Source organism: Rousettus aegyptiacus, unplaced genomic scaffold (assembly GCF_014176215.1).
Source record: "Rousettus aegyptiacus isolate mRouAeg1 unplaced genomic scaffold, mRouAeg1.p scaffold_m13_p_10, whole genome shotgun sequence".
Taxonomy (NCBI): Eukaryota; Metazoa; Chordata; class Mammalia; order Chiroptera; family Pteropodidae; genus Rousettus; species Rousettus aegyptiacus.
The window spans coordinates 77,924,712-77,951,531 of record NW_023416285.1 but is presented as its reverse complement, the minus strand read 5'-3'; the positions used below and the strand labels follow the sequence as shown (position 1 = coordinate 77,951,531).

Sequence of the window (26,820 nt, the reverse complement as noted above, 5' to 3'; positions counted from 1 at the left end):
ACAATCTAGTGAGTAGATGGGATTACAGAGAATGGAGAGTGAGAGGAGAAATGGGCCTAGAATAGAGTAACCTGAGATATGCCAACGTGGAAGGAAAAGGCAAGGGAAAATAAAGCTTCAAATAAGACATAAATGGAGTGTAGGAGAAATTTTAAGAGGTAGGAGGAAGTAGGAAAATAATTAAGAGAATATGGTCTATCTAAAGGGAATATTATATTTTAAAATGGAAGGGTGGTCAACACCAATAAACATCACAGTGGAGTTAAGACAAGGACACATAAACACTCATTGAATTTAGCAATAAGAAGGTTATTGGCAGAAACCCTGGTGAGAGTGGTTTTCAAGGTGTAGTGGAAGTGACAGCTACTCCAGGAGTAAGTGAGTGGTGAGGAAGTAGACACAGTGAGTATTTCTCAGATTTTCTGTGGAAGGAAGAATAGAAATAGGATGACAGATGTAAGAGGATATAATGTTAAGAAGGGTTTTCATTTGGTGTTTGCTTTTTAAGATGAGAGTGTGCAGCATTTTCAGTGCTGAAGGAAGAGAGTCAGTCAAGGGTGAGCAGTGCAGATATAGGAGAGAGAATAATTGGTAGATGGTGCTAGCTCCTGAGAAGGTAGATGCAATTGGAAATGGGTGGGTAAGTTGGGATTCATTTATAGAGGAGGAAGTGTTTTTCTTTATAACAGGGAGGAAGGAGAAGAAGGTAAATGCTGATGCAGGTGTTGGGGCACCTTTGGTGTGTGGAAGCTGAGTCAGTGTTACTACTTCAGCAAATAGGAGACAAAGTTATATGCTGAGAATACGATAGACTGGGTTTCATTTAAGACATTCATACAGTTAATTTGAACCCAAATGGAGAGGTCTATTGGTGATCTTTCTCCATCAAGTCTAAGTCTTCTCAGAATGTGAGATCGTTTATTCTTGGTGTTTTTTTTTTCAATTCCAAATTTCATGTTTGTTTTCTGACTCATGTTTATCACACTACATTTGATAAGCAATACTTTGGACTTTTTACTTAGTAAGTTCGGCTTGAAAACTGATTTTAGTACATGTCCAATGAGCCAGGATTTGGGGATATGAAGAGGATATAATTAATGTTTCTGTCTTCAAGGATCTTATTCTCTAGTGACATCAAATGCATTCCAAAGGGAAGCTGATTTTTTAGAATTTACTTTCAGGTGACCCGCTTTTTTTGAACATGTAGTCCATGATTCCTTTCAACAAATAGAAATAAGTAATAGCTTCTTTGGGAATACTGTGCTCTATTAAAATGAGCAAATTGGGAAAAATTAATATAATAATTTTCATAATAATTAATAATGAAACTTCCTTGCATCATGTAGTACTTTAGTTTTCAAAATGTTTTATATTAATGTTGCTCCTTACAGTATACAGGACATTTTCAGTTACATTATTTTAATACTTTTAATTTATATTCATTTAATAACCACATTAATTCTTAAAGTTAATTCTTAATACTCCCCTTTGGAAAAGAAGAGAATAATTAAAAAACTAACATTTATTTTGCACTCATAATGTGCTAGGTATCTTACATATATTATTTTAAGTATTCGTCACAAAACTGCGTGATGCCAGTATTAGCCCTATTTCACAGACAGAGAAGCAAGGCTCAGGCCTTGACTAAGGCCATTTAGCTGGGGGATGTTTGGGATTCAAAGTCAGGTATGCTGATGCTATACCCCTTATACTTTGCACTGTGTGATATTTTCTTAGGGACCTATTAAAACAATCTCCTGTATCTTTGCGGCCATCATCTGAAATAACACCGAACACTGAAATGTTAAGAGTCTTATCTTGGGTGGTGGCTAGGCTGACCTCTAGCTTCTTGCCCGGTGCCCTTCCTGTCCCCTCTGCTTCTTTTGTGACCCATGTTGAACATAACCATCATCCCACTGAGTGTATAGGTTAGTGACCTGCTAGAGAGTCTACAGCACTGTTGGGAAGGCGGCATGGTGTGACCCCAGGGAACAAGTTAGTTCCTGGGAGAATGAATCTGGCTGACTGGCTTGCTATGTTTATATCATCTGGATTTTTGCTGCATTTCTGTGCTTGACAAGCTTCCTTCATTTCCTACAAAATAGACAAGCGAGTCAAGGAAAAAAAAAGAGAAAGGTGTATTAAAGACTTGGAAAATATTGACAGATATTGTGGTAAATTTCAGGAAGAATCACAGAAGTGATAAATGCTTTGAAGGACAGATTCATCGAGGAAAAACGTAAAAACAACAATAATAACAATAAACAAAACATGCCAAATCTCAAGCACATACTTCTTGACCAGTACAAAGAGTAAATTTGGTCCTTTCCGAGGCAAAGTGCTAGTGTATTTGAATCAGTTGAGAGGCGTAAGCTGTAAAACAAATAACTATGAAATGATATTTACATTGAACATTAAAAGAAGCTTACCTGGAAAACCTGAGGGGATAGACTGATCTTCTAACCTACTGGTCTTAAAATGTAAAATGGGTTATACTCCCAAATATGAAGCTTTTCACTCTACAACAAATTATTTATTATTCATGGGAATTCCACTACTTTAAAATGGGCAACAGTTCTGGCGTCAACTGAACTGACGGCTGGTCTGCTTCATGCTGACCCTGGGCAAAATGGTAAAGGTGATCGAGTTAGCTTTTTTGTCCATCCCCGCACCCCGCCTCCTCCCGCACACACACACTCGAAGATCTTTTATTTCTTTCTCAGTTTTCCATCTCTCCAGTTTACCTGGGGTCTTTACTCTGTCGCTGCAAAACCTCCTAATTAGGCCTGCTTTTTGGATATTTCTAGTATTCTTCTTCCAAATACGACTCTCCTGTCCCAATTCCCCTTTCTATCATAATGAATAGCAATCGAATTCCTTACCATTTTAGTAACATATAAATGATCAAGGAATATTTGCATTTTGAATAAGCACCTTTCTACTTCTCCTCTCCTTTGCAAAGGAATCAAAACTTTCCTTAACCCAGAAAAATAGTTTAAAAGGGGAGATTTTCTTGATTTCTCTTGAAATGATTTTCTTAAAGATGAATCCCAGCCTCTGAGGTTCTGTTTACTAATTAGTGGCACAAACAGCATAGGCTGCAGGATATTTCTATTTCCCCGAGATACCAAATTTTCAAACTTTCGATATACAGCTGACTCTTGAACAATACAGTCATGGGTCCATTTATTGGTAGATTTTTTTTAATAGATACAATAAATGATGTATTTTCTCTTCCTTACAATTTTCTTAATAACATTTTCTCTCCTCTAGGGTACTTTATTGTAAGAATACAGTGTATAATACAAGTGAGCAGCAGGCCATTAGTAGTTCAGTTTTTGGGGAGTCAAAAGTTATATGCAGATTTTGACTGCATCAGGTTGATGTCCCTAACCCCCAATTTCTTCAAGGATTAATTGTATTATTAAAACCCTAAAAATGGCTTTTCATTAACAGGTAATTTATTTGCTAAACAGAGCTCACTTTTAATGCATTTTCCCCATCATCTTACTCTAGGAACTAGAATAAGCTCATTCCAATCATTTGTTGCTTTTAAAGAGACTAATACTGCATTTAGAAAAAAAAAAACATGTAATTCAGTATTTTCATTAGTTCAGATATTGCCCACATCTCTGAGTTATAATTTGCTTTACATAGAATAAATGTTACTATGGAAACAAATATTGCATTGGGACAAAACACAAATTTGAGAAAAAGATATATCCATAGTATATTTCGGGGCTTTTGGTTTTACATAAGGGGGTAAATTCTGCTTGTCTGAAGCCAAAGGAGAATAGGTTAGATGATTTTGCGGATCAATGGAAAATCTCAGGAACTAAATGACTGTGAATCAAGGGGAGCTGAGTGGCCAGGCAGGCTCCTCCTGGATACCACCACTGCCCCAGGACTGCCGTCCTGTCTTGGGAGCCCACCGGAACCATGCCGAGTCCCTGAGCCGTGAGTCGGTGCTTCTCTGTTCCACTGTGATCACTGATTTTATTTTTATTATTATTTTTATTTATTTACTTAACAAGTAATAAAAATTATTTATTATTCCTAACAGTAGAATAATTAGAAATAGAAAAAGCTTCAGAACAGTTTTCTTTATTAAATTTATTGGGGCGACAGTGGTTAAAACAATTAAATAAGTTTTAAGTGTACAATTCAATAATATGTCATATGTATATTGCATCACCAAGTGTTCACCACCTAACGTCGAATCTTGTGTCACCATACAGTTGATCCCTTTTACCCTTACCACTGATGTCAGTTTTAAAACCAATTGGCTGAATTCAGGCCACATTATTATACCTTGTGGCTGGGAGGTCGAGAAAGGGGAAATGGTGCCTTCCAGTTTCAGTAGTGGGAGCTGGGCCTTCTTTCCCACCAGCACCTAATGGAAATTCCCCCAACATACAGAGGAGTTACCTTAATACTGGATATCTAAAAATACACAGAAACTTAAGTCTAACTCAACCCAGAAAGAATCTCAAGACCCTTGAAGGTAAAACATTCAAACAAGTGCAGCCAAAGTTTGGCTTGTTTTAATAATTACCCAGGTTTCAATCCTCTTTACTATGCAGCATCTGTTTGTTTTCCCGAGGGAGGCAGGTCCGAGACATATGGGGCTCATGGGAAACGGGTACCCGATCACAGGAACAGCAAACAGGCTCTAAGGGGTAAGATCAAATTCTTTCATTAAAAATTTTCCTCCAGAAAATTATGCAAAAATTTAAATAATGTTTCACAGGATGAAGAAAAGATTTGGATTTGAATGTATGCACAACAGAATTCCTTATGACAATAGGAATCATTTTGTTATATTAATAGAGAGGTACTCTGGAGCTTATCTACTTGGATATGAGATTTTAAAAATTAATGAAATTTAATAAGAATCTTTTCAATGGAGTTTGCTCTTGAAAGTAAATTATGTACAAATTATAAATAAATAAATTTTATATACATATTTGATACATAATTCAATTTATTCTGTTGTATAATGAGTTACATGTTAATATAAATATGTAATTTTTATATTATACATATATTAAAATATATGTATTTTAATATATAATATATAATTATATATTTAACATAATATATAACAAAATGTATATAGCATAGTATAGCATATAGTTTGTCTTATTTCTCTTTTTGCTTAATTTCTTTTTATACCTCTTATTATTTGTTTGTCCTTTTTGAAACTCATTAAGTGACAATCTAATAGAATAAGTATTGTTAGTCGTTAAACAGGTGATTAGAGAGAAGTTTAAAGTGACATTTTTAATGATTGATTTGGAGTTTCTTTTTGTAATTGGGTTCTCTGTTTCTGCCCTTGTAATGAGGAAACGGAAAGCTGGCTGGATATCATTTTAAGCTACTATTCATTCTCATTTCCCCATTTTATTTTTATAAAACTATTTTTCATTGGCTAGTTCAAGATGTTAGATATATTTAATTAAATAATCAATGAGTGGTCAGTGTGAGAACAATAGGAAACAGAAGAAGAGAGTTGAAAGTTTTCAAAAAAAGCAGAGCTATAGGAGAGTGAGTGAGAAAATAAATGGGTGAATGAAACAGAAAAGTTTCTATAAGGTACCTGATGAGGCCAGGTGTCCAAGAATAAAACCTTGTTTCCTATGCCTTTCCCTGTCCATCTAGCAGTGCCCTGGGGGAAGCCACCTTTTGATAGTGAAAATGGCTCCTGTGAGTTTAGAAATAAATATGCATACAGTATTACTTTTTAAAAGAATAACATTATTCTCCCTTTTGTTAGTGGAGATGGTCTCTACTTACCTAGATGTATAGAGAGGATATTAGAAGACCGCTTTATACCACAGTTGCCTTTAGTCAGCATCACATCCCATAGAGCTCGGGAAACCCAGCACAGCAGGAAGCCTGGCATCCCCAGGTGTAGTTGCATCTACTTATGCTCTTGGATCCCCTTCATGCATGAGTCATGGGAGAAGGCACTATTATGCAATACTCATAATTAAGAGCTATGGAGTCAAAGAGACCTGGGTGAAAAATTACAGCTCCACAATGTACTAAATATGAGCTCATGAGCAAATTATCTAACCTCTCTAAACCCCAGGGTATGCATTCACAGCACGGGAAGCAATCACAGTACTATTGAAAAGAGCGCACAGAATGCACGAGTCAAAAGCTCACAGGATGCTGCCTGGCATGCAGCAATTATTAGGATCAGAATAGGGTTGTTAATTCTTATCTGCTTTCTAGTCTCATGAAAAGTTTTACTTATTTTTTTCTCATTTGATCTTTACCAAATGTCTATGTTGTTGACATTTTTGGTATTGCTATTTTACACATTTTATAAAACTTCTTTAAGCTCACAGATAATGAAATAATTAAGGTCCCTCAGACTAGAGTTTTAACCCAAGTATTCCTATTTTAGAACATTTTCCTGAACTGTTGTAAACCATTTTTTTGTGGTGTGTCTCCTCCATCAGAACACTCCTTTCATTTAATTCATCCTTTAAATATAAATAGACTAGATATGCTTCCATTTTCTGTGGTATGGTAGGTTAATATCACTATTTTTTGATGTCTCAGTTGTGGTTTCACATTTCGTGTAGGTATACACTGAGCCTTTTGAATCAAATTAGAACTTTAGCTATTGTAATTTAGTAATAGAGTCTGAAAACACGATCATTTTTAAAAAATGCTATATCAATATGTAACTGAAGCCCAATAAATTGCATGTGTATCAAGTATAAAATTTGATAAATTTTGACATACATATACACTCATAAATCCATCAGCACAGCCAAAGTGAAAAACATTTTTGTCACCCCCAAAAGTTTCCTGAAGCCTCTGGTAACCCTTTTCTTTCACCTTCTCTCACTCCTTCCGTATCTTCAGGCAACTGCTCATCTGTTTTATATCATTATAGATAAGCTTCTAATTTCTAGAATTTTATGTAAGTGACTCATACAATATTACTCCTTTTTGTCTGATTTCTTTACAAGCATAATTTAGACTCTTTCATATTGTCACATGTATCAATAGTCTTTTCCTTACTGTTGTATAATACACCAGTGAAGGACTATACTACGATTATCTATTCATTGTTCTATTGATAGACATTTGAAATGTTTATAGCTTGGCCGATTACAAAGAAGGCCGCTATGACGGTTGGTCTACCAGTCTTTTTGTGGTTATATTATATTCTCTACCCAGGAGTCAAAGGGCTACTGGGTTACATTGTTGGGTACGTGTATATTTAACTATATAAGAAACTGCCAAACTGTTTTCTGGAGCAGTTTTACCATTTTCCATTCCTACAAGTAATATATGACAGTTTCAGTTTCCCCACATTTTTGCCAACACTTTGTAGGTCATTCGTTTTTTAATTTTAATCGTCTTAATGGGTAGTGATAGTATCTCCTCATGGTTTTAATTTGCATTCCCCTGATGACTAATGAGTATTTTCTCATGTACCTAAATGCCCTCTGTATATCTTCTTTTCCAAATTGTGTCATTTATCTTCTTATTATTGAATTATACAATTTTTTTTATATTACAGATATACATATTTTATTGGATGTGTATTGCAAATATCTTTCTTCCAGTCTATGGAGTGCTTTTTATTTTCATGATAGTAAGGCATAGGAATTTCACCCTGAGCTTTTTCACTCTTGGAACTCCACCGCCCCACCCCTGTCTTTTTTGTGTTGAATCTTATTGCTAACTGCTTGTGTAGGCAGAGCTGTTGCTGAGTTCTTTGTACACGAACTCTGTTTCTTAGCCTGGAACTTCTTTCAGGCCTTGCAGAGTGTTCATTCTTCTGATTCTGTGTGTTTAATTCACTTGTTGCCCTGTGTCCATCTGTACGAACAAAGACCTTGGCTAACTGGGTACTAGGATCAGTGACACATTCTTGGAGTTTTACCTCATGGAGAAACACACTTCAGTGGAACATTTGTTAAAACCCTCAGCACACTCAAAATATAGCCATCTGGGGACAAAACCAAAAGTTGACCTGTTTATGATGCTGATGAAGAATCTAGTCATTCTTAATTATTTATCAAACAGCTACAATATGTAAGGGCCTTTTCTATGATTTTCATGATCAAGAAAGAGACACTAAACGGCTGACTACAGATTTCTGGAGGACCGCCATTGCAAGCTAATTCCATGAGATGGACAGAGGCTGGGTGAGCGTGGTTATAAAAGCTATCAGTGATGCTTAGATACAGAAGCCCTACTGTTTCGTTCAGGAGACTTTTGAAGATGGGTGGCATCGTCATACAGCATGAGCTATTTCCCACTGGGACCTTTTTGTTCTCCCATGAGAATATATACATGTTTCTTTCTTTGGCTTATACACCTATCAGTACTTTATTTTCCTTCTGAGTCTACACAGTTATTAAAGGTAAATTGTTTATAATGGTTAAAGAATACCAGTCTGCTGCTTATTTTGTGTCAAATTTTCAGGCGTCCTGATTGTAGACTGTGGAATCTTAAATGGTGAGCACAGACCTCAGTCGTGAGTGAGTGCTATTGCAGATGCAGTTCCTGCCTAGGCCCACCTACTCCTCATGTTCAGGAGTTTCTCAGAATTCATTTCACAGGCTTGTCCCCCGACCCCTGTCCTTCCAAATGTTAATTCTAAATGCAGCCCTTGCTCCTCAGGAGAAAACCTTGGTGCATTTTCTCAGCAGTGGGGAAATGTGAAGAGCTGGGTATCAACTCTCTCTTTGCTGCCCCACACAGCCTGTCTTGGCAATCCCTACTCCTGGAAGGCACTTGTTGGGTCCTGGCAGGGACAAGGTCCTCCTTGTTTCCCAGATGGCCTCTGGCAGGGGACAATCATCTCTGGCCTTTCTTTGAGTCATGGACTGACGTGCTTAGGCTTGTTTTTTTTTTTTTTTTTTGTACAGAGTTAAATAGTCAATTGTTTCTTGCCATCTGGACAACACTTACTAGCAAATCATGGAACAGACAAAATTTCTATCTTTAGTTTCTTAATTAGAAAAAATCTCACATAGGATGCCATTATAATCAAGTGTACTTTCTTTTTTAAAACAGAAACTCTGTTCTTTCTGCTTTCAACCCTTCTTCATAAATGTCTGTTAAATGGGTGGTGGATCAAGGTGAACTTTGTTTTATTTCATCCTATAGAAACACTATAGCTCATTTTTGTTACAACGTAAGCTATGCATTTTATGGTGAATTTCAGGTTCCAATACAGGTCTTTCTAAAAAATGAGTAACTGAGTAGAGAGAACTTAGAGGAGAAGCTAAGTGTTTGGCTTCCTGAAGGGAGAAGGTGTGAATCATAGAGAAGGCTGGTAATAAAATGGAGAGTCTGCAGGAAGGAGTCTTGGAAGGTTTTGAAGGTAAATTCCAATTAGAAGATAAAAGAAAAAGAAACCTATTGCTAAAACAAGGTCATGTGATGATATTTGCAGCTGGAAACATGATTAGAATGCAGAGGTGATAATAAAACACAAGTGGGGAAGGGAAACTTTAAAGAACTAAATGAATAACGGGGTAAGGTAAAATATTCTAAATCATGTTTAATGAGCTTGAGATAGAACGAGACAAAAAGCAGAACTGAAATTCTCTGAGAAAAAAATGAAAAAGAATTTAAATACCTCTCTTCCCTATAATGAGGTGGGGGATGAAAAACCTTGTGAGGATCCTTCTCAACAATGGGGTTTGGTGAGGGACAGTCAAGGCACAATGTCCTGTCTCCCTTCCTCCCTCATCACAGCTGCTTTTCTGTGTTGATTATACACATCCAGTGCCTTGCATCATTTTAGCCCCCATTTCGCTGCATCCTGACTCATGTCACCGTGCACTGAGCTGTAGCTGGCAGACCAGCGTGCAGACTACCCACTTGACAAGCCGTTGATTTCCTTCTCATGTGGTCTTTATCATACACTGCAGCATATGACACTTCACTTTTAAGGTGACTGTGTTTTATTTCGCTAGCCAGAACGTAAGCACTGTGAGGACAAGGACTCCAGTTCATTCATCTTTGCTTTTCTCTCAACACCCAACCAATCGCGATAAAAATAGAAAGCAGCCAAGAAGTACATTCAGAATGGAGAACTCTGTCCCATAGCTGCTGGAATTTCTAGAAGGTCTTCAGGAAAAAGCCCGCCCAGCAGCGGTGGCGTCTGCAGGAATTCTGCAGCCCTCAGACTAATCCTGATTTTCTCATGAGTCCAGGGGTTGCAGAGCAGCAGCCCACACACTTCCCAGCTCCCATTTTTGCACTTAATCAGCTTTTGAGTTGCTGTTGTATGTCTTGGTGATGGAGACACTGAGAGGCTGCCTTGTTCAATTCCTTCTAATTGTGTACGGTCCGTTGTGCCTTGATATTGATGGATTGACATTGCAGAGGAACTGACAGAGAAGTGAGTGTCATTGCTTGATGGGGTGCCCTGGGGCTGGTTATGCAACTCATGTCTCTGTACCAGGGCTCCTTAGTTGATGGGTTTTAACCATACTCAGTATTTTAGATTCAACAGGGATTTTTCATGTAGTAATTTAGCAAAATAAGTGTGCTTAGAACAGCCAAACATTTATCTGGTTAAACTACATGGAAACCTGTAGCTGATTATAGATGGTATAATGTTTAGATATGTGGTCTTTTGTAACTAGCAGTTCTTTATAATGACTGGGGTTAGCCCTCTCTCGTGGACCCAGGATTTACTCCAGGTCTAGATCTTGGTCTTCACCCTGAATATTTTATTCTTGGATTTTTGCTTTCCTAATTCTTGGGTCTCACTCAGCCTTTTCTGATTTTTGTCGTGAGGGTGTTTCAAGCCCTGTATTAGTTCAGTGCCTCTCCAAAGTGGTGTAAGGCATGCCCTACTGCTACATAATGGCAATTGTTGCAGATGTTACTTTTTCTCTTGGTTATTTCATTCCCTGTCTTGGTTGTTACTTTCTCAGTCCTTTCAATCCTGGAGTGCTCTAACCACAGTGGGGAAGGAAGGTTTGTGTTAATTTGGACTGAATTTAGAAGGACGATAAGATTCAGACAGGTGGAAAGGAAGGGAATACAATGGCACTTCTTTAGGGTTGCAGGTTGACCAAAGAAACTGTGTAGTGAAAAGGTGGGGAAAACGGCCTGAGTTTGGGCTGCGGATGAGCTAAAGGCCAGGCTGTTTGTGTCAGTAACTGCCTGAGATGTGAGCAGAGGATTCAGGATCTGATATCAGGGGGCCTGTGTTTGTTCCGCATCCTGTAATTAGCTGCCCCTCTAACCTTCTAGCCCTCAGTTTCCCTAATCCGCATCAAAGGATGTGTTTCATAGGACTATTAGGAGAATTAATTGAGAAGATGCTCTTAGAATGGTGTCTGCTATGAAGTATGTGTTCAATAAATATACCAATTACTTTGGCAACATCAATACATTTTTAGAAGAGCCCTTCCTGAAGGAGAACTTGGTTTTAATGAGCTACTTAATCAACGAGAAATATTTTGCAGAAACTGAGGATTTAACAAATTCTCAGATTATCAAATGATGTATGATAAAGTGAGTTGGAAGGCAAACTACAATCTTGTTGGATATTTGGTAAAGCTCAAATTCCACAGTCCTCTGAAAATGAGAAGTAGGGCTTTTTTTAAAGCTCATTATCGTGAATCAGGGAGGTTTTTTAAATTCCTAAGAATATTCAGAGAAGGGAACAGCTCTTAAAGTACCTGACCTGAGGCGACCCTGGCCCAGGAAGCTCACAACAGCCTTTGGGTTGGATCAGGTCAGAAGGTCATTTTTTAAAGAGAATGGGAAATGCACTAATGTGGGAACTGGTCAGGAGAGCATGTGGCCATTGCCACTGTGAATTCTTCTGGAAAGAGAGCAGAACAGTTGAATCACTTAAACATGAGTTGCAAATTTTAGAAGTTAAGCCAGTTTCTGCATCTAGGAACCTATGCAAAAAATCTAAGAGGTATGAGAAGGAGGTCAGAAGGGTAAGATGGAAAAATAGACTAATTGTTTGGGGTTTTGTGCAGTCTTTTCCGTTAATGTTAGGATCTGTCCTTTCCTTTGTATTCCTATGAATCTCCTCTCCAGTTTGCTTCTAGGAATGTGTATATAAGTTTGGGGTCAGGGTATGTCTTCACCAATGGACAAAGGACGACAGTAGTACCAGGTGCCTGCTCTGGGCCATGTGACTCATATATGTCTTCTCAATTGATCTTCACAGTAACCTTGTAAGGAAGAGACTAGTATGCTCATTTTACAGATGAAGAATCTGAGTCTCAGAGAGGGTAGGTAATTCGCTTAAATGACACAGCTCAGGCATGGCAGGTTGCAATTCAAACACAGCTATACCAGAATACAATGCCTGGACAATTTTCTCTACTTATTCCAGAGTCTCAGAGGAAGAAAGGGCAACAATTTATGTCAGAGAAGCTTATTTATCCAAAAAGTGTTTAAGAATTTGTTTTATTGCACTTATTCCTAAAGCCTGGTCTGTTTACAGAGTGCTTCAATCACAGAAAACCAATGCTACCTTCTTGAAGGAAATAATTAGAGCAACTCTTCAAAAGCACCTGAAATGTGAGGGACTTTGGAGATAAAAAACTTTAAATGGTTTGTGGTTACCAGGAAGCATAATAAATAAAACAGTGAAGTTCATTAGCAGGGAGAAGTGAGAGAGCTTCTAAAACACAACTTTTGAGAAGAAAGGCCTAGAAAGGCAGTATAACTAGGTCCCTTGGGAATTTCATCAATCTATTCTTAGCTGCAACACAGTCAATTGCATTGCATTTTCAGATGTCTATGCATGTACACTTTTGAAAAAGTTAATTGCTTTATTTGCAGAAAGGTACCCTAACCTACAAATGGGCCAATTTTCATTTGGGGCTAAAAAAGTTACATAGAAATTGTTACAATTTAGTTCATTCACTTGGTAGCAGAGCCTGCCTATATCGAATTAGGTGTTCAATTTTCTTTTCCATTTTCTTTCTATATTTAGTTTATTCCCTTTTGAAGACATAGAACCAAAAGACCAAAAAATAGAAAATGAGGAAAGACAGAAAGACAGACAGATGGAGAAAGAAAGAAAGAAAGAAAGAAAGAAAGAAAGAAAGAAAGAAAGAAAGAAAGAAAGAGAAAGAGAAATAAAAGAAAGGGAAAGATTTTTTCCAAAATGGAGAGATTTTTTTCTTCTCTATGTGTGCATTTTATCAACACAGCCTCAGCTGGAGATCCCTTGGGAAAAGCCTTTCAAGACAGGCAGAATGATGTCCTTCCTGCCACAACATAATTTTCCAGCTGCCAGGGGAAAACTACATATTGTACCCTAAACAACAACCAAGAGAGAATAGATAATAATCACTCCCTAAGGGCATTTGCTTCAGCTTTCCTCTGAAAGGGCTGTAGAAACAATCTTGAAGTTACTATTAACTCTGTACTTTAAAAGAGACAAAATGGATTCCTGTCTTTACGTATTGGAATGGCTGTACTGCTTTTCTGCAGGCAGGCTCCATTTTTATTTTAAACGATAGCACAACTGGTCTAAGGCCTGGGAACAGAGAGACTGGGGCAGAACACATCTGGGCTAAGATTAATCTTAATGGGAAGAAAAGTCTGAAGAGAGGTTCAAATTTCTTGGTCTTCCTTCCAAGATGTTCTTGTAAGTACAGAAATCCTGTGATGTCCATAGCAATATGTGTGAAAATCACATGCTTTGATGCAACACAACTTTACAGCATTCTTTTCTGTCAGTTTCTAAGAAAAACGCACAGCTTTCTCAGAAGCGCTCCCATTGAAAGCAAGTATAGCCTGGAAAGTCTCCTCTCCTGTTTCTTCAATACTCAGCATCCTGTGGATCAGCAGTGACCGTTTTCCTCATGTAGCTACATGTGAAAATTCAAATGTTTTTTTTCCCCCCATTTTTTCTTTTTAAGAACCACACAGACTGACATCCTAAAGGAATTTGCAAACCGGTACAGAGGCACCCTGCCCTCTCCACTCACGTGTCCTTTAATAAAAAACTTGGAGGCCTAATACCTGAGCTGTTTCAAGCCCTGTCACGGCCTTCCATCGTCTCTGCCAGTGGGTTCTGCTAAAAAACCAGAAGCGGTTAGCACTATTTTTATCAAAAGCAAATAGAAAATAATAATTTCCTCAGGATACACATCCTCTCAGAAAAGAAAAAAATATTCTCGTTTTGACAAAAAAGGAAATGTATCAACAGAGTCGGTTGAGAGCCCTCTTCGTTTTACGTTACCTCCTTTCCTCCGACCAAAGCGGTGTGGAGATGCTTAGGCTTGTAAAGGATCTCTCGAGGTCATTCGGTTCTCTCCCCTCAGCTTTGATTTGGCAGATAAGAATCTATCTAATTTCTAAACCTGCCAAGAATGGAGATCGCCCAGCCTCCCTTGGCACCTCGTTCCAGTGTTTAACAGCCTTCACTGTCAGGAAATGCTGGTGCCAACACAAGCCCCTGGTGTTGCAATGTGCGTCTACTTTCTCCTGACATGTCCCCAAGGAGGTAGAGTACATCTCACATCGCCTGTGTGTCAAGGTCCTTCACAAACTTGAAGACTCAGAGTCAATCACTCCTTACTCTTAACTTTTCCAAACCGAAAAAAGAAAATTTCTTCCTTTAACTTTTCCTTTCTGGTCCTAGTTTCTCGGTTGTGTTTTTGGCTTGTCTCTGAACCCTGACCACATTCTAGCTCTCTCTCCTGAACAGAGGGTATCATAATAGATGATCCCCCTGGGGGACCCTGTGCTGCTGTTTTCAGATTTATATTTCAAATTTGGAAGTAGCACAGTTAACTCAGGGTCACAATGAATTTTTTTGACTAGCTCCTAAAAAAATACTTCTCAATTTGGTGTACCAATGGGAAATTAACTAAAATTCCCTCACAGAACATGTTAAAAACAAACAGAAGGCCTAAATCATTTATTTTCTGGTCTGAATTATGGCTGGATTTTTAAAGCTAAAGAATAATTATGGTCAAATTAGTATCAAATAAATCATCATATCTTGTTCTGGTGATATTAATATGAGAGACATAATTTATTGTCCTGAAATATTAAAATTCAACATAAATGAATCTCCACGTCGATTAATGAATCAAATGAAACAGAAGGTAAGAAACCAAAAGTTGCTATAGAGTCTTGTTGCAAATTTCCATGGAACTGTTCTTGGTTTTCATGAGTCACAAGTTCAAGCCCAGTGTGTATCCACTGTATACATAGCTGTCCCAGAGATGAACCCACTCTTCACCCAGTTCTGGATCCACCGGGGTGCTCCTGGCTCAGTGGTTGACGATCTGTGACATCTGGTTCCACCTGTGCATTAGCTTTTCATGTGTGAGATATAAATTACTGCCATGCCATAGAGACCTTTTGGGCATAATGTCAGTTTTGGCTCTTGGTCAGACACCCCCACTCTAGAAGTGAACTAGTGAGACCATTCCAGATTTTTCAAGCATCTTAAATAAAGGAAATTCCAGCTCGCCACATGAAATCCCTTTGCAGAGGAGAGGAAATGGCTAAAGCTGGTGACTTATTCTGATAAACAGCTTGTAAATTCAGAGAAAAAATAAATGAAGGATCATAGTTGTAAAGAAAAATGTTGATTGATTCATGTGTCAGAGTGCATTTAAAATATTCTTTTTGGGGGTTTCACTTACAGATGAGAGTACAATAGGTTGTTTATATGTTGTTACATTTTTAGAAACTTTAGTTTCTAAATATTAATTACATTTTTAGAAACTTTACTTCCAAGGAACAGAAAAGCTAAGATATTTTCTAATTAATTATCATAAATGAAATCTGGTTGGGGGTATTGATTAGACAGATAGGCTATTGCTACTTACAAGCAGATAAAAGTGAAAGGAATTTAAGAGTCTCTCTAAGGTCACAATGACTCAGTAGTGGGATGATTAACTCACACCCACATGGGAGCGAGGGGACTAACATCTTATTACCCCCCTGAAATATGTTTTCCGGGAGTCCTCCAATGGACCAAAGGCTTTCTGTTGTCTTTAGTTCTTTATTGATGGGTGCTGAAATTAGTCATCCAAGAAGTTAAAATCACAGAAGATAAGAATTTTGGAGATAGTTTAATTAAGCTTTCCCCTTTCTATAATAAGGCAAATTAATCTTCAGCAAGATTATCCAAAATTGGACACACATACTTAACTCATGACTGCAGAGCTGGTCTCTAGGTGTTCTGCTCCACCAGCTGAAAGCAGCGGCGAACATGACTTAATTTCTGGAGTGACAAAACAAATTCAAAGTTCGTTTAGCCAGGGTGGCTCTTTTTTTTTTTTTTCCTTTAAATCATGGTTGACACTTCTGGTGCCTTTTGAAGGGCTTACTGTTACCAGTGTTCATAGACTGTACATAAGGTGTGCCATGTGTTTCTTCTGTTAATCAGAAGTAGTTTTCATGTTACATTTTGCGGGGAGAGTTTATCTACTAGCATAAAATGTTATAATAAACTTCCAGTTCACCCCCTCTACCCCCAAGGCATTCCATTCTGCATGTCATAGGCAACTACTTGCCAGGAACATGCACCATGTGAAAAAGCAATTACTGCCTTGCCTAAGGAAGGAAGCTGATTCTATCAGCATGTCTAGGCTTTTGCAGATAAAAGAGAGCAAAGCCGTGGCTTACTAAGAATACTGCAGTATTTTACCTTTTGAAAATTCATTCTTTTCTAATGATTAGGCATGAGAAAAAACGTGAGTTAAGTACTGCTTGACAGTTTGCTCAATAGAAACTCTGTAACATCACCTCTCCTAGTCGTCTTTGATATAGAACCAGCCATCTGTATCGACGGTTTCTTTCCCTCTTTAATAAGTTGTAAATTGAGCAACATAATTCTTCCCATGTCCAAGACAAGTCAGCCAAAATACTGTGTTCAGAAATTGGCTGGCTGTGTGTTATAACTTGTCTGTCGTCACTTTCTTTCATTACAGTCCTGTGGTTGGTTTTCCTAGGCTTTAAGGATCTACTCACTAGTGATTCACTAAATTTGGGTATATGCTAGGTGTTACTCTGTGCTTGTGTTAAACTAAAATATTACATTCTGCAACTGTATCCAGATGATCATTAAGCATATAAAAGGGTTGGCTTGGAGTTCACCAAGCTTCCTCTTTTCCCAATTGAAAAAATTGATCTAATCTAGTAACTCTTGTCTATTGTGCTGTTGACTCATTCTTGAGTCTTTTGTTCACTCTGTTTTTTACTTGTTAATATATGTGAAAGGAACACTTATAAGACATAAAGTCCAGTGAAAAAAAGACTTTTCCTTTTGATCATCTTCTGTTAGAAATTTTCAGAAATGGAATAGACACCTTTTTAAGAGAGGACTCTTTGTCAGTAGAAGTATTACTATTAGTTATTATTAATTTACTTGAAAAAGTAAAAATCTTTATTTTTTGTTGTTGTCGAAGGAGTCATGTGGGATAAAGGTTTTTGTTCTAAAACAAGAGCAGAGCAGTTTAATTTGTTTGATGTGTGAAAAATTATCTTGAACTGTGACATGTGTTGCAGCTGCTTCTGGTTTAGCCTTTCGTGAAGGAAGGAGTTACCCCTGTATAATCCAAGGCAAAGGTGAGACGCGCCAGATGCACAAATCATCTCCCCATATGTTTATGAGACAATCCTTTTCTAAAGCCAGCGAAAACAAGTAATCATCGCATCGCCTGGCTGAGGTGGTAAACAACTCAAGTGTCGACTGGTAGAGCATATCTGTGGGCTTACAATTCAAGTCAACCGTGCAGGGAGGAGGGAAATAGAGGAGGCAGTTTCATTTCCCAGTAACTCCCCTGATCTGATAAAGGTGGGAACCTAGGAGGACATCTGTAAAAATAACAGCATGCAAACTTCAGGACTGGGCCGTGCCCATTTAACAGCAGTTTGAGTCCTAAGTACTTGCTGGTTATTGTATAATATGAATAAAAAATCCTCAGGGATGGATTATAGTTCTAGAGTTCTAGATAATCTCTGTATATGACAAAGGACAATAGGCATGCTATGTCACACCAATTTAATAAAGCCATGTGACATCTAGCAACCTGAACACCAAATACACTGACAACTTGATGGAAAGAAAAAAATCCAAATGTCCATTCTCAGAGAATCATTATTTCATTGCCTTTCTCACTGTCAGTCATCTTCTGTATAATTAAATTGCAAGACAACTTTGAACACATCAAAAGACTCTCAGAATATCATAACTGAGATTTTCTCCAAGCCTTCATAAATATGGTGATTAATAAGGCAACTTAAGGGGACTGTAATCTTGAGCTGTGATTCACATGAATGTGAATTATTAACACCAAATGGCTAAAATGATTTATGTATGTCCATGTGGTCAGAGAAAAAGTGATGAAGTCCTACCTACTTAGTTACTAGAGAAGCCTTGAGATTTCATCACTTTCCTATATTTATGTGGTTTTATACCATGAGTACTATGGAACTGTGGGCAAGTTCCTCACCATTCTGAGCCTCAGTTTTCTGATCTCTAAAATGGAAGCACACCATCTACCCTAATAACTTTCATTGGAGGCTGGTGGGTGGAAGTGGTAGTCAATTAGTAAGCATCTGCGTTCTTGCCTGTGGCTTGTAAGAAAGTCAGATAATGTAATAAGATCAGAGAGTATCTGAGTGTTAAAGTGAATTACTAAGGATGCTTTTATGCAGAGTGCTGCGGGCAGAGCTGCTGCTTGCTGTCCTATGTGTCCCAGCTCTCCTCCGACTTCGAAGCCTGCAGAATGCCCCACGTCCACTGAGCCATGGCCAGCCCTACGGTGAGGAAGCCTATCAAATGCAAACATCCGGAAGTTTCTGACTCTCAAGTGTCTTATGGAGAACAGAGCCAGGAGCTCCATCTGGCACTCCATTTGCTAAATGTCCCATTGATGTCAAATACCAGGAAATGTGGCTGTTTAAAATCCCAGGGAATAAGATTTCCACTTAGCAGCTTCCTAATGGACATGCAACACATTTTATGAAGCAAAAGCCCACCACTGCGTGGTTTGGTCACAGGCCCTTGAGCACCAGCTCTCTGGGGTTCTGCTGGGAAGTTCAAAGGCTCCTGGCTGAGTAAAACCGGTCTGTTCAACCTCAGTCGCTTATTAATACACTGGATGCCGATAGAGGGCAGTGTTGCATATCTGCAAAAGCCCACATTACAGCCTAACAAGACCACCAAAGCACTTAACCTCTGGTCTTCTTCCACACCCCTGCTCAAGTTTAATAAGGAACAGGAGCAATTAAGGCAACTACCCACGAAATATATGCCTTCTGGACAAAGCTCATTATTGCTTCATCACCACTTTGATTTTGCAATGGGCTTCATAATAATTCTTAATTATTCCTCATCAGTACTTTTTTTTGCAGAAGGGCCACATCCATTAGCCTTGCCTTTCAGAAGACTGAGATACAGAGAGGTTAACTGAATGGGCTGAGTCATTCAGTCCAGAAACAGAGAGATCTAGAAAGAAAATTCAGGGTTTCTGTAGTGTATGCTGGAGAGTTCTCAAAATGGCACTTTGCTATCTTCGAATGAAAAACCATCCACAGCCTTCATTTGCTCTTGACTAATTAGGGCTGGCTGTCTGGCTTGGCAGTTAACTGAGACTTCGTAGATGGGACCCCTTCCCCTACCATCCTCTGATTGCATGTTATCTCAAAGTTGATAACTGATGGCCAAACCAGCTAATTAGGCCCATTCTGCAGCCCAAGAAAGGAGTTAGGGAGGGATGGGAAACTGACACATAACACGAGGCCAAATAGTGAAAGTGATTCGAGCATTTAGGGATATCGGTGTTTTATTGTTAGGTGTTCCCTCCTCACTAGTGGATAACTGAGAACAGATTGTCCAGAGCTTGAGTGCTGTCAGGTCTCTCTCTCTTGCACTCTACTGCCGCTGACCCCTCACTCCTGCAGAATCTCATTTTGTACATTCTGAAGGTATTGAATCACTTTTTGGCTGAGCACATACTGGCTTTGGTGTCACCTACATAGACAGCCTTGCTGCTTTGTTTGAGGCCTGGTGACACATTTGATAATGTAATGTGCTGGCAGTTGAGTAAGACTCAAACCCTCTGCGTTATATACGAAGTGTCATCTCTAAAGTGGAGAGAATTTCTTGCAAAATGGCAATGATAAACGGATAAATGGAATCAATTGACAGACAGTCCCATAACAATGCGGTGTTCTTTCAGTGCCAATTTATCTCTAAAAAGCTGTTAGGCAAGAGAGTCTTATGGCCTAAGTAGGTTCTGTTATATATTTTAGAATGACAGATTAAGAGGGCAAGGATTTGCAGTCAGTCTCTGACATGCGCACTTGTCACTTGTTGCAATGAGGTCTGGTGGAAGATGAAGTTCAGGCCTGGATGTATGGCACATTAGGCAGCAGAAGTATCAGGTTTGGGACTGTGAAAAATTCATCTCTCTGGTGGCAGCTCTCTGTCTGGCACCTCATTCAACCACCTAGAAAAGACTGTTATACCCAATATAGGCAAGTGTTACTTTCGCTCTTAGTAAGCTCTATGCCAGTCTTGGGGCAGTCGGAAAGGGTGGAGGAAAGCACGATGCTTTGATGGCTCTGGCCTGGTCTGAGATGACACACCCAAGTCTGAAGGGTTGGTGCCCACATCCTCTCCATTGCAGCTGGGTTGCTGGTGGCAATCACCTTTGCAAAAACTGGCATTTTCAGTGACAACTAGAACTCAGCTGGATCTTGATATAAATAGGCGATATGCTTTTTCTCGAATATGTCTTAAATCAGAGACTGCTGTGGAGCCATTTGGCCCCAAATTTGTACAAGTTTCTGATCCAAAATGTCACTTTATATCCAGGTTCTTAGGATGCAGCCAGCTGTTCCATGTCAAGTCGTCATCAAACGTCAGACACTAAATAACTCAAAGCTACCATAGTCCAAACTCTCACTTTATGCATAAATAAACAGAGGTTCAGATAAGTGGAAAGACTTGCCACAAGGTTGTGGCAGCGTGTGGCAGAGAATCGTCTGCTTCTAGAGTCAAAAGTTTGGCTCCTCCAGTTACCACTCAACAGAACCTCTCTGAGTCTTGCATTACTCTTTGTAATGTTTTGCATTGTTTTGAAGATGACATGAATGAACGCGCATCTTCTAGTGTGCTTCAGAATTGCCTGGAATACTTGTTATAAATGCAGACTCCCAACTTCCTCCCATACTCCAGCAGAGATTTAAATTCAGTTTTCCATGGTCATTCTTTGTGGAGGACTGTGAAGACGAATATGAGTCTTTGTTGTCTCATACTGGCACAGCCTCCGAGGCAGGGTCTCTACATTCTGTCTTCTAGCCTCAGGTCAGTTATTGACAGGTCTGATCCTGACAATGTAGCTTAACTTGCCTAAGTAGACATAGCTATGGACCCTATTCACCTTACACTCCACCTCACCACCCCTTTCTTCTGGATCGCAAGTTTCCCCAGGACTTCATTAAGAACACAGAAATACAGTTGACTTTGAACAACATGGGTTTGAAATGTGCAGGTGCACTTACACACAAGTCTCTTTTCAACAAATACCTGTACTATTTTCAATCTGTGGTTGGGGGTCCATGGATGTGAAGAGTCAATTGTTTCATGCCGTTTTTTACAGGGAACTTGAGTATCTGTGAATTTTGGTATCTGCAGCGGGTCCTGGGACCAATCTCTGCAGATACCAAGGGACAACTAAGTTTCGAGGGAGTCAAAAGTTATATGTGGATTTTTGACTGACCGGAGGTTGGCATTCATACCCCCTGCATTGTTCAAAGGTCAACTGTATACATTCTGTCTAGCTTTTTGCTATATTATGCCTGCTAGAAAGTCTGACATAGAATAAGTGTGAACCCTTGCCTGCTTTATAGAGCATAGGCCATTTCATTATGTCTTAACTTTCTACATTTGATCACTAGCGCAGGGGTAGACAAAGCTGGGACTTTCATTCAAGTAGTTTGTTGATGAAGCCGTCACACGATGCTCATAACATCCTGATGCTTCTTCGTGGTCCAATACTTAACATTGTTCATGTAACAGAACATAATTGACATTTAAGCACAAATGCATGTATATATTTTAAGGTCAATCCAGTGGTACTCAACATATTTTTATTTCTGATTCTCACCACAACTTTTCCACCATTTTCTTAGAACTAGAAACATTAAAGTCAATGATAGCAATGAGAAGATAATTCGCTGTGTCATTTCTGTTGTGCCTACAATTTGAGTTATTTATGTTTAAAATTACATACTTCCAAATATTTCAACACTGTCCAAACACTTTATAAAGTCCTAGTGTTTCTTTTTTAAATGTTCTTATTTTGTTTGTTGAAAAGAAAAAAAATTGCAATCAAGGGAAATTGAAGAGAAAATAATTTGCTATTCAAACACATTGGCTTATTCTATTCTTTTTAATTTTCTTTCTGTCCTTATCCATATACTTTGAATTCAAGGTTTGTTTTCTAGTCTCAGCTCTGGCATTAACAAGTATGATCGTGAGAAAGAAACTTAACTTTAATAAGTAGGAATAAATGGCCATCTCATTCTTGTCACTGGATAGTAGGGGTGGAGGGGGGAAGATCTAAAAATAATACAGGTTAAAATAGTTTGCATAATGTAAAGTACTTTAAATGCCAAAAGGATTGTTATTTGGATCTAAATCTCTCATTTCATGACAATGTTTTTTATCTCTTGAAAAGCTGTTGGCATCTGTTTTTAGGTCTACCAACTGAGTTATTAAAGGCCCCACTGTTGGCATCTGTTTTTAGAGGATGATAAATACAAAGTAAAATAAAGAAAGATAAAAGGATCTGCAAAGATTTCAGAGTATTTGACCCACAGAAGAAAAATCTGAGAAGCTACTTAATATCTTCAAGTCCATGAAGGCGTATGATAAAGTAAGGATGGAGACCAGCTGTTATCCATCTTTTCAGAGGTCAAATAAAGAAGTTATGGGCTCCATTTGAAGACAGAATTTAAGTTTTTTAAAAAATCAACTCCCTGACTGTGGGGATTTTTACCAACTAGGAGGGGCTAGAATAGCATAGGCTCTCTGTCCTGAGACTTGAAGAATTTTACATCTGTGTATTGTGAGGTACAATCTATCCCAAAACTTCATTGCATAAAAGAAGCAAGTGTCATTTATCGTGCATGTGGATTCTGTGGGTCAGGCATTCAGATAGGGTAAGAACGTCTTGTCCCTCCTATATGATGGCTGAGACTTCAGCTGGGAAGATTCGAATGGCTGGGAGTAACTTACATGATGAGTCTGGATTTATGTGCAGGTTTCTTCACTCAGATGTCAGATGCCTGGGGTTATGTTAGGCCTCTCTCTCCATGGAGTGTCAAAACCTCTTCATGTCGTTCTTGCACATGGCTTCTCCAACATGGCAGCCTCAGGGTGGCTGGGCATCTTACATGTGTCTTAGGGCCCCAAAGCAAATGCAAAAGCTGCGTGGCCTTTTATCACTTAGCTTTGGAATCACATACGTGTCACTTCTGCTCAACTAAAATGATAGAAGTAGTCAGAATCTGATTCAGATCCAAGGGGAGGGAATGCAGACGTTACTTCTCAATGGGAGCGTGTCAAAGGATTTGTGGCTATGTTTAAAAACCACCACAAAGAACTGACTGTAATTTATTCCCTCATTCAACCAACCAGCATTTATCAAGCTCAGATACCAGAGTTAGGCTGGAAAAACTTAAAATTTAGCATGTCCCTGCTTGCCTTGATGAGTTCATGGTCAATTGGTGGTGAAGAAAGTAGCCTGGAGTTACAGTGATAAACTTGGAGAGGTACCCTATAAAGACCATTTGGGTTTTCTGACATGAAAGCCCTCCTCTCTGGGACTGAACACTCTCAGGAAAAATTTCTCTGAATCTAACTAGGCTAGCAACAAGTACTTTTTCGATTCATTTTTATTTCTACCCTTTGGCTTGTACTTTCTGGATTGTGGGCACTGAGATTCCTAATCTTTGGCAATGAGTCCTATTCTAAATGTAAACAGATGGAGAAAGTGCCAGCATTGCTGAGTGTAACACATTCGAATGCGATAACACGCTAACACTGGTTGAGCAAATGGAGCTGCATTAAACAACTGTGTTTGCTCAGCCCTTTCTAGGAGGGCCCGGAAGTTTCGCATCGAGGAGATGCACAGTTAATGTCTCTCGCAGGGTCTACCCAGGAGAGTCTGGGCAGCACCATTTCAGTTTAGTACATGTTTGAGCAGCAGCCCATTTATGGGCTTCAGGGGAATGTACTAGGTTAGCCAGAGTGACTTTTAATCATTTCTTTTATGTTCTCCAGCTTTTAAATTTTTTCGCAAGGTAAACGATATAACGAGGTAACCTCAAAACAGGCTCCTGCTGCCACCACATAAAATAACTTTGTGACTGAAATTGGCCCCATTGTCAGGTTGACCACACTTGATGTAGAATGCATTTTCTGCTTTTTCTGTCTCTCCGTATCCTGCCTCCTTGGTACAGGAGGACCAAATGACTTTGTTCGCCTTCCAGCTCAGTAGCAGGGTTTTCTTTTCTTGGCTTTTCCTGGTCAGGGCCAGAGGAGGTAGCACTCAACTGCAGGCAGTGAAGAGTTCTTCTTCCAGAGAACCTCTTATCCCAAAATCTGTCTCCTCTGACCTGAACAATATGTCCATCATTAATTGCCATTCTGATGGTCTTGTGGTATGGCCTCTAGATGGTTCAATGAAAATCAATCATCCTCTGATTAAGCGCGTTAACTCATGAACAATAGTGGCCATGATAATCAACATTTATTGAGCAGTGCCAGGCCCTTTGACAATCTCTTGCAATATCTCATAAAATCTCTACTTCATGAGTGATAATATTATGAGTCAGTCGTTATTATTATCATCCTTATTTTGTAGATAAAGAAACTGAAGCTTCTGGAGGTTAAACAGTTTGCCCCAGGTACCTGTGTATTAGAACCAGGATTTTAACCCAAGTCTGTCTTACTCCAAAACTCTTGTTTTCAATCATTGTATGTAGTTACACAGTTGGCAAAGAGCAGGACTCTGGGAGTTTGGGATGCCTGACGATTATGTTCTCATTGTGGGGACTGGGGGAAGAGAGAACATGGTGTTCTTACTTAGGCAAAACACTTGAAACACTAAGAAGTTGCAAAAATGGATGCTGAACATAAATCTACACATGTAGGATCTATTGAACATCTACTATGTATAGAGAATTATACTAGGAGAGTGGGGTGGAGGCAGGCTAGTCAACCCACTGCTCAACATGCTTCCACTTGCTACCTCTGGACTAATGGCAGGAAGTAGAGGAGCATCCAGGCCAAGACAGCAGTTGCCTTAGATTAAGTTTTCCTTGTTCCCTGACTTGTAGCCCACTGTGTTTCCCTGCCATCTCCCAGAGACATATCACTGTTGTCCACCGATACTGCCTTGTCAAATAAACCTGACAATTTTAACAACAATAATAGCTCATACTTACTGGCCAGCTTTTTTTTTTTTTTTTTTTTTTTTTTAAGCCCATTACACCTATTACACAGAATCCTCCTTGATCACTCAGGATAGTGACTAACATTATTATTCCCAAGCCTGAGGCTCAGAATGGTTTAGTGACTTTTAGAACTCTATCTTTCCTTTGGTCACTTATGATTGGTATCTCACTCCATTTCCAGCACTATTTTCTGCCTTTATAACAGTGAGTGAGTTTGAAGGAATTACTGGTGCAGTGAAGTCAGGAGTATTGTTTAAGGACCAGCAAGGAGAGAGAAAGGGTCACTTAATAGAACCTCTAGCCAGTGTCAAGAACATCCATATGGGTGCTTTCCCCTGGGAAGACCTAACACCTACCTGGGGCAACCAAACTGCTTAGAGATCTCGGTTCTCTGGGGATCCCAGTGGAACCCCTCAGACCAGCCACACTTCCAATCACCCTGACTTAGCCTCTGAGGTTACAGAAGACCCAAAGGTCTCAGTTATGTTTGGGTGAACTAGGAGCACCCAGGTAGAAGAAAATAAGAAGCAGCAGCAAGATCCGGGCCCTGAGGGAATAGCGCGATCTTGTGCAGAGTGGTTTGGAAACCCAGGAGAGCCCTTCCCATGTGACCATCAGGAGCTTCCCGGTGACCCAGAGGACATGGAACAGCTGGGCTCACTGAATGTTGTCATCCTAGGCTTGTCCCTGATGGACAAGAAGCACTTTCTTCAAAGTGAGCACTTAGTGCCGACTGAGAGAATCGATGGAAGAGAGGGGGCTTGGAGGTGCCAGAGGAATTATAAATATTTTATACTGTTGAATCAAATGGAAAAGGCAAAGCTATTTCCTCTTCAAGTGGAAGTGATGGAAACTTCATTTCATTCAAGATTTATAGGTGCACTGCCCAATCATCAGAGCTTGGAGACAGAGCAAAAGAGAAGAGCTGAGACTGAAGCACAGAGGTGGAGCCTGGACATCTAGGGCTGGAGCGGGGATTAGGTCATGAGGCAGACTGATCTGCAGATGTGCTGTCCTTCAAACCTTCCAGGAAAGCGTGGCTAGCAGGGGCATTATTTTCAAAGCACCAGGATGATTCAAATCATGCTTACTAAGTTATGTATAGAATATGAATAATCATGCTTGAATAGAGTGTGTGTCCCAGTGAGTCTGGCTGGACCAACACATTCAGAGCTTAAGTCATGTGGGTGGGGGACCATGAGGGTGGCCTCGTCGCTCCCCTGCCCTCAGCCAGGGCCGTCTTGCCTCCGATTGTTCCACAGTGATGAGCATCTAGACTGTTTGCAGGGGTCGACAGGGACAGTTCCTCACCTCTTCCTTTGGGAATTTTCTTTCATGTTCAAGAGCCTC

At 39.3% G+C, this 26,820-nt stretch overlaps 2 long non-coding RNA genes across 2 annotated transcripts in view; one reads left to right on the top strand and one right to left on the bottom strand.

Annotated features, from left to right (window-relative positions):
• Positions 1 to 2,517: 2,517 nt before the first annotated feature.
• LOC107499296 lies at positions 2,518 to 7,555 on the bottom strand. Its single transcript, XR_001594225.2, has 3 exons — positions 5,600 to 7,555; positions 4,556 to 4,672; positions 2,518 to 2,620 (listed from the first exon to the last, which is right to left on the bottom strand). It is a non-coding gene; the product is annotated as an uncharacterized LOC107499296 (long non-coding RNA).
• Positions 4,602 to 26,820, top strand: part of LOC118608689 — a 65,501-nt gene continuing 43,282 nt past the window's right edge. The window contains exon 1 of the long non-coding RNA XR_004953128.1: positions 4,602 to 4,679. This is a non-coding gene — a long non-coding RNA (uncharacterized LOC118608689). The remainder of the gene's footprint in view (positions 4,680 to 26,820) is intronic.